The following is a 13,272-nucleotide window of genomic DNA, read 5'->3' as shown; positions in this document are numbered from 1 at the left end:
AAACTATAGTTTGTTAACAAGAAATTTGTGGAGTGGTTGAAAAACGAGTTTTAATGACTCCAACCTAAGTGTATGTAAACTTCCGACTTCAACTGTAGGTATAGAATCTTTAATGTAATATAGGTATAGAATATTTAATGTAATATAGGTATAGAATCTTTAATGTAATATAGACATAGAATCTTTAATGTAATATAGGCATAGAGTCTTTAATGTAATATAGGTATAGAATCATTTGGCAATCTTGTGTTCAGGACTGAATCTATACATGCAGATACTGTAGCTATGTTAATGACAATGTTCTGAAGTACAGTGTCTTGCATACGTATTCACCCCCTTGGTGTTTTTCTTATTTTGTTGCATTACAACCTGTAATTTAAATAGATTTTTTTGCGGGGGAATTTCATGTAATAGACATACACAAAATAGTCCAAATTGGTGAAGTGAAATTTAAAAACTACTTGTTTCAAAAAATTATAAAAAAGAAAAATGGAAAAGTGGTGCGGGCATATGTATTCACCCCCTTTGCTATGAAGCCCCTAAATAAGATCTGGTGCAACCAATTACCTTCAGAAGTCACATAATTAGTTAGATTGCACACAGATGGACTTTATTTAAGTGTCACATGATCTGGCCATGATCTCAGTATATATACACCTGTTCTGAAAGGCCTCAGAGTCTAAGCAAGGGGCACCACCAAGCAAGCGGCACTATGAAGACCAAGGAGCTCGCCACACAGGTCAGGGACAAAGTTGTGGAGAAGTACAGATCAGGGTTGGGTTACAAAAACATATCCAAAACTTTGAACATCCCACAGAGCACCATTAAATCCATTATTAAAAAATGGAAAGAATATGGCACCACAACAAACCTGCTAAGAGAGGGCCGCCCACCAAAACTCACGGACCAGGCAAGGAGGGCATTAATCAGAGAGGCAACAAAGAGACCAAAGATAATCCTGAAGGAGCTGCAAAGCTCCACAGTGGAGATTGGAGTATCTGTCCATAGGACCACTTTAAGCCATACACTTCACAGAGCTGGGCTTTACGGAAGAGTGGCCAGAAAAAAGCCATTGCTTCAAGAAAAAAAATAAGCAAACATGTTTGGTGTTCACCAAAAGGCATATGGGAGACTCCCCAAACATATGGAAGAAGGTACTCTGGTCAGATGAACTTGAAAATGAGCTTTTTGGCCATCAAGGAAAACGCTATGTCTGGTGCAAACCCAACACCTCTCATCACCCCGAGAACAACATCCCCACAGTGAAGCATGGTGGTGGCAGCATCATGTTGTGGGGATGTTTTTAATCGGCAGGGACTGGGAAACTGGTCAAAGTTGAAGGAATGATGGATGGTGCTAAATACAGGGAAATTCTTGAGGGAAACCTGTTTCAGTCTTCCAGAGATTTGAGACTGGGACAGAGGTTCATCTCCAAGGAGGACAATAACCCTAAGCATACTGCTAAAGCAACACTCGATTGGTTTAAGGGGAAACATGTAAATGTCTTGAAATGGCCTAGTCAAAGCCCAGACCTCAATCCAATTGAGAATCTGTGGTATGACTTAAAGATTGCTGTACACCAGCGGAACCCATCCAACTTGAAGGAGCTGGAGCAGATTTGCCTTGAAGAATGGGCAAAAATCCCAGTGGCTAGATGTGCCAAGCTTATAGAGGCATACCCCAAGAGACTTGCAGCTGTAAAAGGTGACTCTACAAAGTATTGACTTTGGAGGGGTGAATAGTTATGCACGCTCAAGTTCTGTTTTTTTGTGTTATTTCTTGTTTGTTTCACAATAAAAATATTTTGCATCTTCAAACTGGTAGGCATGTTGTATAAATCAAATGATACAACCCCCCCAAAAAATCTATTTTAATTCCAGGTGGTAAGGCAACAAAATAGGAAAAATACCAAGGGGGTGAATACTTTCGCAAGCCACTATAGTTGTGCTTTATGTCCTTCCAGATTCACTGGACAAATGTGCCTCTACATGCAGACCCGCCCATTGGAAAAAAGACAACCTAAATAATAAAGAAATGTTAAAGAAATATTTTCACAATTTCTCCACCCTCAACATGACAAGAGTAGTGCGACAGAGTAGGGCGACGCTTTGAAGTCACATTCCAGCCTGCCTCACACCATAATTACACACAGTAGTCATTATGGCCTCAAACACTTACATGGCGGTCAAGGTTAAGGGGCCAGGGGCTCCTTGTTCTCTTCTCACACAGAAACTTAGGAGACTTGTCCCTCTGAAGGGGGTTCTATGTAGACAATGGGACAACCCTGAGACAATATGCAGTTGACATCCTGCAATTAAACTACAAAAACATGTGACCTTTGAATAAACTAATCTCTAATCAAATTGCTACAATTGCATGAAGCAAAAATAGCTCATTTCCCCCATTATGTAAATATTTTGGAGTGTTTGCTATCATGGCATAAGATAACTTGAAATTACAGATGACTTGAAATAATAAGTGTTGGAATTAATGTGGTTCTTGTACACAAAAAGTACACAAATCGTGTAAATCATTCCTTGTAAGGGAAGTGTGTCTTCAAGTACAAACTCTGCAAAAGCTTGGCTGCCCTCCAGTGGTTACCTTGGAAAAAAACACATCTACCACTAACAGAGTTTAAGAGGTAGTCACAATGATTGAAGCAAGAAACATTAAACTATACATTTGTTTGCTATGATAATACTATATTATGCACAGACCTTTGTGGTATCTGTGTATTTCAAACACACAGTAGTTGCAAAGTTCCTTTCCTCATACACATGTAATACACAAAATGCAGAAAGTCTTTTGACAGGAAATGACCCACAACACTGTAACAGTCTGCTCTCGCTGCAATCTCGCTGCAATCCCTCATTAAAATGCAAATCAATTTATAACATTTTTGACATGCGTTTTTCTGGATATTTTTGTTGTTATTCTGTCTCTCACTGTTCAAATAAACCTACCATTAAAATTATATACTGATCAATTCTTTGTCAGTGGGAAAACGTACAAAATCAGCAGGGGATCAAATACTTTTTCCCCTCACTGTATGTGCTGCCATAGATTTACATTAGAAGTGCCCATCCAAGCAGGCTCAAGGTCACTGGCTACAGATAAAATGATGTCAAATCACGTAATATCTACCGTAGCTTTGGTTGGGCTGATCATGTCAACATCATACCTTCAAAATCAAGCTAGACAAGCAGTCATCATCATGAATCACATCGACAATCTACTGGCAAATCCTTTTCAATCCTTGTCATATGAAGAGAAATTATAGATAAAACGTATCGGTGCTCATCGGCCATTGGAAATAAACATTACACAACAAGTTGGAAATCACATTCAACAATGAGTGTTTTGAAAGAATCAGTGGCTAACCGCAAGTGCTGCAAAGCAATCACTATTTTGCTTCCCCTGCTATATGGTGGAAAGGGTGTGTGGTCCAAGTCTGGGTTTAAGGGTCTCTTTTCCAAGCTTAAAAGGATAAACATTCACACACAACACCGTAGGCCAGAATATATTGAATACATTGGCCATATTGTCAATCCAGCATGACTTCTGCCATGTTCAAAACAACTGGAAACTCGGAACTGGGAAATCTCAGACTTCAGTGAGTTCAAGACAACTGGGAACTCGGAAAAAAACTAGCTCCGACTTCATTTTGTTCACTCACACCAGAAGCGATCACCAGAAGCGATCAGGACACGCAGGTTGAAATATCAAAACAAACTCTGAACCAATTATATTAGTTTATGGACAGGTCAAAAAGTTTTAAACATTTATGGCAATTTAGCTAGCTAGCTTACTGTTGCTAACTAATTTGTCCTGGTATATAAACATTGGGTTGTTATTTTACCTGAAATGCACAAGGTCCTCAACTCCAACAATTAATCCACAGATAAAACGGTAAACCGAATTTGTTGCTTGTCATCTCTCCTCCTTCCTTAAAAACCTCTTAAGGCTTCTTTTTCTTCTTTGGACTTCATATCATCAAAATCAAATCAAATTTATTTATATAGCCCTTCGTACATCAGCTGATATCTCAAAGTGCTGTACAGAAACCCAGCCTAAAACCCCAAACAGTAAGCAATGCATGTGAAAGAAGCACAGCAGTTGGCAACCAACTTTTCAGCATTACAGCATTACTACAACCTACTGGAGTGTGGACCTAAGTTCATCTTTCAATCACCAGCATGGGTATATGCTCCTAAAAACCAATGAGGAGATGGGAGAGGCCGGACTTGCAGCACGTTGAGCGTCACAAATAGAACCAATTTCTATTTTAGCGTCTGGCCACGCAGACGCTTGCTGACGCCCGCGAGCAGTGTAGGTGCAATGATTGAATAACATGTATGTGTAAATTGCAAGCGGTGTGGTCAGCATGTTACACATTATTTTGTGTCCACACAATTGCTCTGAAAATGCCTTTGGCTTTAAGACACAGTTTCCTTCTCTTTTACATAGATATTCACCCCCGTTTGTCAGCCTGTTAGTTTGGTCGGTAGTTGATAAATGAGAATCTAGTCATTCTATTTCTATGCCATGGAGGTCCAGACAATATTTGTATAATATATATTTTTTCAATATTAACCCATCCTCTTCGGAGGACACATCTTTAGTTTTTTTTTACAGCGTTTCTGATACATATACATACATTTTACATATACATTTTGCATACACATTTTACATACAGGGTACTTTTATATACAGCAATCACATAACAATAATACATTACTGAAGATAAACTCCTTAATCCCACCCCTCAGCCACTCTCAGCCCATCCCACCTATCACCATTATACCTTGAAGCTATTTTATCGCCCCCAGAAACCTGCTCCTTTTACTCTCTGTTCCGGACGTCCTAGACGACCAATTCTCATAGCTTTTAGCCGTACCCTTAACCTACTCCTCCTCTGTTCCTCTGGCGATGTAGAGGTGAATCCAGGACCTGCAGTACCTAGTTCCACTCCTATTCCCCAGGCACTCTCTTTTGATGACTTCTGTAACCGTAATAGCCTTGGTTTCATGCATGTTAACAATAGAAGCCTCCTCCCTAAGTTTGTTTTATTCACTGCTTTAGCACACTCTGCCAACCCGGATGTCCTAGCCGTGTCTGAATCCTGGCTTAGGAAGACCACCAAAAACTCTGAAATCTCCATCCCTAACTACAACATTTTCAGACACGATAGAATGGCCAAAGGGGGCGGTGTTGCAATCTACTGCAGAGATAGCCTGCAGAATTCTGTCCTACCCTCCAGGTCTGTACCCAAACAATTTGAACTTCTACTTTTAAAAATCCACCTCTCTAAAAACAAGTCTCTCACCGTTGCCGCCTGCTATAGACCACCCTCTGCCCCAGCTGTGCTCTGGACACCATATGTGAAATGATTGCCCCCCATCTATCTTCAGAGCTCGTGCTGCTAGGTGACCTAAACTGGGACATGCTTAACACCCCAGCCATCCTACAATCTAAGCTTGATGCCCTCAATCTCACACAAATGATCAATGAACCTACCAGGTACCACCCCAAAGCTGTAAACACAGGCACCCTCATAGATATCATCCTAACCAACTTGCCCTCTAAATACACCTCTGCTGTTTTCAACCAAGATCTCAGCGATCACTGCCTCTGCCTGCATCCGTAATGGGTCAGCGGTCAAACGACCTCCACACATCACTGTCAAACGCTCCCTGAAACACTTCAGCGAGCAGGCCTTTCTAATCGACCTGGCCCGGGTATCCTGGAAGGATATTGACCTCATCCCTTCAGTAGAGGATGGCTGGTTATTTTTGTTTAAATGCCTTCCTCACCATTTTAAATAAGCATGCCCCATTCAAGAAATGTAGAACCAGGAACAGATATAGCCCTTGGTTCTCTCCAGACCTGACTGCCCTTAACCAATACAAAAACATCCTGTGGGGTTCTGCATTAGCATCGAACAGCCCCCGTGATATGCAACTTTTCAGGGAAGTTAGAAACCAATATAGACAGGCAGTTAGAAAAGCAATTTGCTTCCTGCAACACAAACTCAAAAAAGTTCTGGGACACTAAAGTCCTTGGAGAATAAGAGCACCTCTTCCCAGCTGCCCACTGCACTGAGGACAGGAAACTCTGTCACCACCGATAAATCCATTATAATTGAGAATTTCAATAAGCATTTTCTACGGCTGACCATGCTTTCCACCTGGCTACCCCTACCCCGGTCAACAGCACTGCACCCCCCACAGCAACTCGCCCAAGCCTTCCCCATTTCTCCTTCTCCCAAATCCAGTCAGCTGATGTTCTGAAAGAGCTGCAAAATCTGGACCCCTACAAATCAGCCGGGCTAGACAATCTGGACCCTTTCTTTCTAAAATGATCTGCCGAAATTGTTGCAACCCCTATTACTAGCCTGTTCAACCTCTCTTTTGTGTCGTCTGATTCCCAAAGATTGGAAAGCAGCTGCGGTCATCCCCCTCTTAAAAGGGGGGGACACTCTTGACCCAAACTGCTACAGACCTATATCTATCCTACCCTGCATCTCTAAAGTCTTCGAAAGCCAAGTCAACAAACAGATTACTGACCATTTCGAATCCCACCGCACCTTCTCCACTATGCAATCTGGATTCAGAGCTGGTCATGGGTGCACCTCAGCCACGCTCAAGGTCCTAAACGATATCTTCATAACCGCCATCGATAAGAAACAATACTGTGCAGCCATATTCATTGACCTGGCCAAGGGTTTTGACACTGTCAATCACCACATTCTTATCGGCAGCCTCAACAGCCTTGGTTTCTCAAATGATTGCCTCGCCTGGTTCACCAACTACTTCTCTGATAGAGTTCAGTGTGTCAAATCGGAGGGCCTGTTGTCCGGGCCTCTGGCAGTCTCTATGGGGGTGCCACAGGGTTCAATTCTTGGGCCGACTCTTTTCTCTGTATACATCAATGATGTCGCTCTTGCTGCTGGTGAGTCTCTGATCCACCTCTACACAGACGACACCATTCTGTATACTTATGGCCCTTCTTTGGACACTGTGTTAACTACCCTCCAGACGAGCTTCAATGCCATACAACTCTCCTTCCGTGGCCTCCAACTGCTCTTAAATACAAGTAAAACTAAATGCATGCTCTTCAATTCGCTGCCTGCACCTGCCCGCCCGTCCAGCATCACTACTCTGGACGGTTCTGACTTAGAATATGTGGACAACTACAAATACCTAGGTGTCTGGTTAGGCTGTAAACTCTCCTTCCAGACTCACATCAAACATCTCCAATCCAAAGTTAAATCTAGAATCAGCTTCCTATTTCGCAACAAAGCATCTTTCACTCATGCTGCCAAACATACCCAAAGTAAAACTGACCATCCTACCGATCCTCGACTTCAGCGATGTCATTTACAAAATAGCATCCAAATACCCTACTCAATAAATTGGATGCAGTCTATCACAGTACCATCCGTTTTGTCACCAAAGCCCCATATACTACCCACCACTGCGACCTGTACACTCTCGTTGGCTGGCCCTCGCTTCATACTCGTCACCAAACCCACTGGCTCCTGGTCATCTTCAAGACCCTGCTAGGTAAAGTTCCCCCTTATCTCAGCTGGCTGGTCACCATAGCAGCACCCACCTGTAGAACGCGCTCCAGCAGGTATATCTCTCTGGTCACCCCCAAAGCCAATTCCTCCTTCGGCCGCCTCTCCTTCCAGTTCTCTGCTGCCAATGACTGGAACGAACTACAAAAATCTCTAAAACTGGAAACACTTATCTCCCTCACTAGCTTTAAGCACCAGCTGTCAGAGCAGCTCACAGATTGCTGCACCTGTACATATCCCATCTATAATTTAGCCCAAACAACTACCTCTTCCCCCTACTGTATTTATTTATTTTGCTCCTTTGCACCCCATTATTTCTATTTCTGCTTTGCACTTTCTTCCACTGCAAATCTACCATTCCAGTGTTTTACTTGCTATATTGTATTTACTTCGCCACCATGGCCTTTTTTTGCCTTTAGCTCCCTTATCTCACCTCATTTGCTCACTTTGTATATAGACTTATTTGTCTACTATATTATTGACTGTATGTTTGTTTTACTCCATGTGTAACTCTGTGTTGTTGTATGTGTCAAACTGCTTGCTTTATCTTGGCCAGGTCGCAATTGTAAATGAGAACTTGTTCTCAACTTGCCTACCTGGTAAAATAAAGGTGAAAAATAAAATAAATACAATAGACCATCCTTGTTTGGTTTCCATGTGCCATATATTTTTCAGTTGTGCTGTAATGTTTTACATTAATTTTGAACCTTTCTAATCATATACAGTTGAAGTCGGAAGTTTACATACACCTTAGCCAAATACATTTAAACTCAGTTTTTCACAATTCCTGACATTTAATCCGAGTAAAAATCCCCTGTCTTAGGTCAGTTAGGATCACCACTTTATTTTAATAATGTGAAATGTCAGAATAATAGTAGAGAGAATGATTTATTTCAGCTTTTATTTCTTTCATCACATTCCCAGTGGGTCAGAAGTTTACATACACTCAATTAGTATTTGGTAGCATTGTCTTGAAATTGTTTAACTTTGGTCAAACGTTTCGGGAAGCCTTCCACAAGCTTCCCACAATAAGTTGGGTGAATTTCGGCCCATTCATCCTGACAGAGCTGGTGTAACCGAGTCAGGTTTGTAGGCTTCCTTGCTCGCACACGCTTTTTCGGTTCTGCCCACAAAGTTTCTATAGGATTGAGGTCAGGGCTTTGTGATGGCCACTCCAATACCTTGACTTTGTTGTCCTTAAGCCGTTTTGCCACAACTTTGGAAGTATGCTTGGGGTCATTGTCCATTTGGAAGACCCATTTGTGACCAAGCTTTAACTTCCTGACTGATATCTTGAGATGTTGCTTCAATATATCCACATAATGTTCACTCTACATGAGCCATCTATTTTGTGAAGTGCACCAGTCCCTCCTGCAGCAAAGCACCCCCACAACATGATGCTGCCACCCTCGTGCTTCACGGTTGGGATGGTGTTCTTCGGCTTGCATGCCTCCCCCTTTTTCCTCCAAACATAATGATGGTCATTATGGCCAAGCAGTTCTATTTTTGTTTCATCAGACCAGAGGACATTTCTCCAAAAAGTACAATCTTTGTCCCCATGTGCAGTTGCAAACCGTAGTCTGGCTTTTTTTATGCCGGTTTTGGAGCAGTGGCTTCTTCTTTGCTGAGCGGCCTTTCAGGTTATGCCGATATAGGACTCGTTTTACTGTGGATATAGATACTTTTGTACCCGTTTCCCCCAGCATCTTCACAAGGTCCTTTGCTGTTGTTCCCGGGATTGATTTGTACTTTTCGCACCACAGTACGTTCATCTCTAGGAGACAGAACGCGTCTCCTTCCTGAGCGGTATGACGGCTGCGTGGTCCCATGGTGTTTATACTTGCGTACTATTGTTTTTACAGATGAACGTGGTACCTTCAAAGTTTGGAATTTGCTCCCAAGGATGAACCAGACTTGTGGAGGTCTACACATTTTTTTTGGAGGTCTTGGCTGATTTCTTTTGATTTTCCCATGATGTCAAGGAAAGATGCACTGAGTTTGAAGGTAGGCCTTGAAATACATCCACAGGTACACCTCCAATTGACTGAAATGATGTCAATTAGCCTATCAGAAGCTTCTAAAGCCATGACATCATTTTCTGGAATTTTGTAAGCTGTTTAAAGGCACAGTCAACTTAGTGTATGTAAACTTCTGACCCACTGGAATTGTGATACAGTGAATTAAGTGAAATAATCTGTCTGTAAACAATTGTTGGAAAAATGACTTGTGTCATGCACAAAGTAGATGTCCTAACCGACTTGCCAAAACAATAGTTTGTTAACAAGAATTCTGTGGAGTGGTTGAAAAACGAGTTTTAATGGTATTGCCGCAATGTGGCTTGTTTCTGGTCACAGGTTCAGGAATGGTTAAAACATTTACTTAAAATGAACCTTACAAATAGAAGTGTTGGAAGATTTGCAAAGCAATAGTCAGACAATAAATAATATATTAATACTTGTAGGAAAAAATGGTATGTAATTGTCCGACTTCAACTGTAGTATCCACAGATTGTGAGCCAAATATGAATGTTTTTCCTACAAGTATTAATATATTATTTATTGTCTGACTATTGCTTTGCAAATCGTCCAACACTTCTATTTGTAAGGTTAATTTTAAGTAAATGTTTTAACCATTCCTGAACCTGTGACCAGAAACAAGCTACATTGCGGTAATACCAGAATAAATTATCTAGTTATTCTGTCTGTTCACCGCAAAATCTACAGAGCTGAGATTGTTGTATACCCCATATATATAGCATTCTGTTGGTGGCAAGAATTTTGTATAATAATTTAAATTGAAAAACTCAGTGTTGAATCAAGTTTTGTTTTTTGTATCAGTTCACAAACCATGTGACAAGGAGTCAGTACATCGAAAATCTCTTCCCATTTATTTTTCAACCTGTATGGCGCAGCTGTCAACATTTTTGCCCTTAAATGAAACTGGTATATTTTTCTATTTATTTATGAATTAAATTCCACTTATTTAAGTTTATTTAAGTTTATCTAAGTCTTAAGGAACTATATTGAGCCATTACTGTTTCACTAGGGTATAAAAATGAGGTAACACGCATGCAATATCCCTTTGTCATCCAACACCATGAAGAAAACAAAAGAACTGGCAGTTCAAAAGAGACAGATGGTCGTAGACCTTCATAAATCTGGTAATGGCTACAAGAAGATCCACAAACAATTTAATATACCACTGAGCACTGTCAGGACAATTGTTAAAAAAATCAAAAGATATGGAACAGTTAAACCTCACTGGTAGAGGACACAAATGCATTTTGCCCCCCAGGATAGGGAGGAGGATGGTGAGAGAAGCAACAAAATCCTCAAGAATCACTGTGAAAGAAGTGCAGGCCTTGGTGGCGTCTTGGGATCACCAGGTTTCAAAAAGCACCATCAGACGCCACCTCCACAACCACAGGCTCTTTGGAAGGGTTGCCAGAAGAAAGCCCTTTCTGACTCCAAGACACAGATGCAAGCACTTGGAGTTTGCCAAACGTCATTTAAATTTTGACTGGAAGAAGGTGCTCTGGTCAGATGAGACCAAAATGTAATGTTTTGGTCAGATACAGCATCGGCGTGTTTGGTGTCGAAACAGGGTATGGGGTGCCAGTAATTTTGGAGTCCACTGTATATGGCAGACAAACAAGTTCCCTACCTTCTTCCACTTGCCTCCTCCATTTTTGTGGTAATGCTGCAATCAGTTGGTTCTAAGTTTGGATAGAGCAGACATTCCTTTTATAGCTGGATATGTGACATAACTCTACCGTTTCTATTCATAATATTATGAATAAATATAACACCATTGGGGGGAAAAAATCCATAAATAATGTTTTTTTAGTTTGAGTTTAACCATAATATTTGTTGTAATATTTGTTCTATCTTTTCTGGAGGATAAAACTGAAATTCTAACCAGCTTTGTATGGCTTGTTTAAGAAAGGGCAATACTTTAACTTCTTAGGTATAGGCCCCTTTTTCTCCATTTCCTGTCTGAATGATGTGCCCAAAGTAAACTGCCTGTAGCTCAGGCCCTGAAGCCAGGATATGCATATAATTGGTACCATTGGAAAGAAACACTTTGAAGTTTGTAGAAATGTTAAAATAATGTAGGAGAATATAACACAATTGATATGGTAGGAGAAAATCCAAAGAAAAACCAACCGGAATTTTAGTTTTTTGAGAGACCATCCTCTTACAAATGCAAGAGAAAGGTCATATTGTAAATTAGCTCCCTGAATGCAGTTCCTATGGCTTCCACAGGGTGTCAGAAGTCTATGTTCAAGGTTTCGGGCTTGTAACTTCAAAAATGAATAAGAAATAACAGTTTAAGTAGAAGGACACAGTCTTGGAAATTTGTGTTTGAGCACGCCTTGAAGAAATTATGCGCCTGCTAAAATCGGTTTCCTATTGAACTTTCTGAAAGAAGTATTATAGTTTGATTACATTTTAGGGTATCTGAGGAGTAAATAGAAAAGTATTATGACTTGTTGAAACAAAGTTAAGGGGTATATTTTTGGATTCATTTCTCTGCAAGTTGAACGAGTGGATTACTCAAATCGATGGCGCCAACTAAACTGACTTTTTGGGATATAAAGAAGGATTTATCTAACAAAATGACACTACATGTTATAGCTGGGACCCTTTGGATGACAAATCAGAGGAAGATTTTCAAAAAGTAAGTGAATATTTCATCATTATATGTGAATGTATGAAACCTGTGCCGGTGGAAAACTATTTTGATGTGGGGCGCCGTCCTCAAACAATCGCATGGCATGTTTTCGCTGTAATAGCTACTGTAAATCAGACAGTGCAGGTCGATTAACAAGAATAAAAGCTTTCAGCCAATATAAGACACTTATATGTACCTAAATGTTTAAAATCCATAATATTTATGATTATTTATTTGAATTGTGTGCCCTCCAGTTTCACCGGGACAAGGTCAGTCAATAAAGAAAATGTCAAGAACTTTGAAAGTTTCTTCAAGTGCAGTTGCAAAAACCATCAAGCGCAATGATGAAACTGGCTCTCATGAAAGACCACCACAGGAATGGAAGACCCTGAGTTACCTCTGCTGCAGAGGATAAGTTACCAGCCTCAGATATAAGGGAACGATGATCGGAACAATGAGCGGATGGGAGGCAATCCGTAATTTCGATTAAGACATTAATGAGCGAGCTAGGACGGATGTAGTCAATATGACTATTTGCTCAGCACTTTTGAAATGTACAGCTACAGAATTCAGAACATGGTCCGTTCTTACAATATTCTCCCTGTACACCAAGTCAGAACCGTAGGATAAATAAACGGGGAAAATAAGCAGACAATGAAAGCTCTCACAATATTCGATGAACACATTTCTCTAAAACAGGATATAATGAGGACTACATGAAATATGTTTAGCATGTACTAGAAAGAGGCATGAGTTCCCGACTTGCAATTCCGGAGTTGGATGACCGTTCAAAACGTATTTTCCCAGTCAGAGCTCATTTTTTTCCGAGTTCCCAGTTGTCTTGAACTCCCTGTAGTCAGATTTCCCAACTCCGAGCTTCTAGTTGTTTTGAGTGCGGCTTGACAGCATGGCCAATGTTTAATGTTTATCCTTTTAAGCTTGGAAAAGAGACCCTTGAACCCAGACTTGGGACCACACACCCACTCCACTGAATAGCAGGCTAGTGATTGCTTTGCAGT

This window comes from Salmo trutta, chromosome 13, assembly GCF_901001165.1.
Source record: "Salmo trutta chromosome 13, fSalTru1.1, whole genome shotgun sequence".
In the NCBI taxonomy this organism is placed as follows: Eukaryota; Metazoa; Chordata; class Actinopteri; order Salmoniformes; family Salmonidae; genus Salmo; species Salmo trutta.
This window is presented reverse-complemented; position numbering follows the sequence as displayed.